This window comes from Puma concolor, chromosome F2, assembly GCF_028749965.1.
Source record: "Puma concolor isolate L17-30 chromosome F2, mPumCon1.1.hap2, whole genome shotgun sequence".
NCBI lineage: Eukaryota > Metazoa > Chordata > Mammalia > Carnivora > Felidae > Puma > Puma concolor.
Window position 1 is genome coordinate 54325262 of NC_141684.1, and position 2945 is coordinate 54328206.

At 40.3% G+C, this 2945-nt stretch overlaps 1 long non-coding RNA gene across 1 annotated transcript; it reads right to left on the minus strand.

Moving 5' to 3' along the window:
- Positions 1–767: 767 nt before the first annotated feature.
- Positions 768–2551, minus strand: LOC147572023 (uncharacterized). The gene is made up of 2 exons (XR_015247012.1): positions 2460–2551; positions 768–1185 (listed from the first exon to the last, which is right to left on the minus strand). It is a non-coding gene; the product is annotated as an uncharacterized LOC147572023 (long non-coding RNA).
- Between the last annotated feature and the right edge of the window lie 394 nt (positions 2552–2945).

Below are 2945 nucleotides of genomic sequence, written 5' to 3' on the forward strand. Positions count from 1 at the left end.
ATAAAAATGTAGAATTTAATTTCAGAAATAGTTGTCTCCTCGTTCATGATGCTAAACATAGAGAGGGTGTTATCAGAAGCCATGAGCAATGAAGGAACGATTGTAGCTATGGGGTTCTGCTTTAGCCAGGCTCTGAGGGATTTCCTGACACCGGCTTTACAGGTATTGGTTATATTTGTTCATATGAAGAAATACTATCAACTGTTTCACTAATTCATAGCATGCAAACCCAGCTTCTCTATCTGAAGGCTAAAGCAGAGAAAATGTCACTAAATATACTCCCTGCAGGAGTTAGAAGTACAGTAAGGAAGTCATTCGCTGATAGATGTTCACTTTTTAGCAGTTTCCAGACACAACACTTCTCAGCTGTAACCTTCCCCACAGCATCTTCAGAAAGCTACAATGTGCACATGGGAATGGGCGTATAGATTAGCACCTGAAATAAAATCATGAGCCACAACGGTCCCCACTGAGAGTTCCCTGCTTCCTCCAAGGAATATGCTCCTGGGCTGAGACCCTCCCTCCCCCTGCAGCATCCCTTTCAAACAACATAAAGATCTGACAAATGGCCAAGAAAGTCTCTTGTTGCTCATTCTTTTAGGTCTGAGGTTAGTTTTGCTACAGCACATTTTTCTTATTTTTTCCTGTATGGTGGTTTTGTATAGATCTCCTTACCTCTACTACTTCTTAACTACAGGATAGTTACCATGGTAATACCTGTTGATGGCAGACCCAAAAAAAAAAAAAAAAAAAAAATGCAATTCTGCCATGAGGAAGCTGCTTCTGTATTTCTTGCTTCTGGCTCTCACAGTTAGGTTCAGGGGACGTATTTGTTTCTTTCTAGGCTTGTAGGTGACACCAGTTTTTCCATTTGGGCAGATTGATATGGAAATTGCTCTTAGCTCTCTCTGTGTTATATGCTAAGATACAACCTCCTGAAACATTTGTTTCCTGGTGATTTTTATCAACTCTAATAGAGATTGTGTCTTTGTTCCAAGGAGTTCACAGTCTTGAAAGCCTGGGTTGTTTTTTTTTTCTTCTCTTTTTCTTTCACTTTTTTCTTCCCTCTTCCTTTTCCCTTCTACTTGATCAATTAGATGGGTTTATGTTCCTTCTTTGACCAGACAGACAAAGGGCCACGGTAGCAGAGCCCATATTTCACGTCTCACTTAAAATGCCATTGGTCTGGAAATCAAAACAATGAAGAAAATAAAACCCGGGTTATATATAATGCCAATTAGTTATACAAGGCAGGTTAGTGGACATATGTTCTAGATATTAAGTAAATTGAAGGGACTTAAAATAACAATATGCTAAAGGACAGTCATGAACTATCCGTTGCTAGTATCTTATTACAGAAACTTAGCTAGATCATAAATAATACATATTTAAACAGGCATTTTGGTATGCCTGTTCTGGATATGGCAGTGTAGCAGAGTCTTTGGATGAGATTTCTAGACAAACAAACAAAAAGAGACACCGTCCCTGAAGCCAAATCAGCTGATTAGGGAGAACACGACACAGGTAGACATGTGTTCGACACATAAGACATGATGAGGGCACCACTACAGAAAGGTAATGAATGAAAAGGGGCCTGGGTTCTGTTCATGGCTCAGACCCTAAAGAGCTGTGTCATCACAGCTGGGCATTGGTTTTCTTATTGCCAAAATTAGTTGAGCCAAAATATTGTGGGTTTACTTTTAACTCTAAAATTATATTAATCCAATTCTGAAATAGGCACAGGTGCTACACAGTAGAACACTGGACGGACAGGGAGCCAGAGCAGGCTTTTAAGCATGAATTTTGAGGGACTTTTCAACAACAAAGAAAAGCATAAATTAAGCAAGGGCAGGAGTCAAAGAAAGTAAATGATCTGTCATATCAGTCTAAATATAATACGTTCCAATGAAGTCAGAAATACCTTAGGAGTTTTCATCAGTCCAAATTCTTAAGGAGCCCCTTCAAAATGTTCCTCACAATTAAAAAAAAATATTGAAAGTTTTCTCTTTAATTCTACTTCCTATTGTTTCGGTGACTGTTCCCTTCATCTATTACTGAAAACAGCATTTAAAAATACAGATTCCCTCTTTGAGATTGTATCACGAGTTATGTGAACATCCCTGTTACTTCAGTGTTCACTTGAATTTATATAATTAAGAAATAGTTCTGGTATAGCAGCTGGGCTGATGTGTAAACCTTCTTGATATGAGAAATGCAGAGTAATGACCACTGCCTTGCTCACCCTCACCTCTGTGCATTTAAGTCAGGACTCCATATTAGAGAACTTGACCATTTTTTCCATGCCCTGGCTCTGTATTGGTTTCCTAGGGTTGCCATAATAAAGTACCACAGACTGGGTGGATTATCTCACAGTTCTGGAGGCTATAAATATAAGATCACAGTGTCAGCAGGGCATTCTCCTTCTGAAGGCGCAGGAAAAGGTTCTGTGTGTTCCATACCTCTTTTTAAGCTGCTGGTACGTCCCTGGACTGTGGCTGCAAACCTCCTGTCTTCACAGAGCATTCTCCCTGTATACATTTCTCTGTATCCAAATCTCCCCCTTTTATGAGGACACTGATCACGTTAGATCAGGGGTCCACCCTTCTCCATTATGACTTCAACTAACTACATCTGTAATGATCACATTTCCAGATGAGGTTACATACTGAGGTATTGGGGATTAGGACTTCAGCCCTTCTGGGGGCTGACCTTTGGGGACGACATTTCAACCCATAACAGGCTAAAAAGGCAGCACATGATCATGCTTACACATGCAAAGCCCAGTATTCCAAGTATAGCCACCCCGCAGAGAAGATGCAGCTTCGTAGATCAGAGTCCATCATGAGGCCTTCAGTTCTTCTAAACTCACCACGTTCACAAATCATAATAGAGCATTGACAGTCGCAAGGCTCTTGCTCGTGTGCTTAAGCATACATGATTAGGTC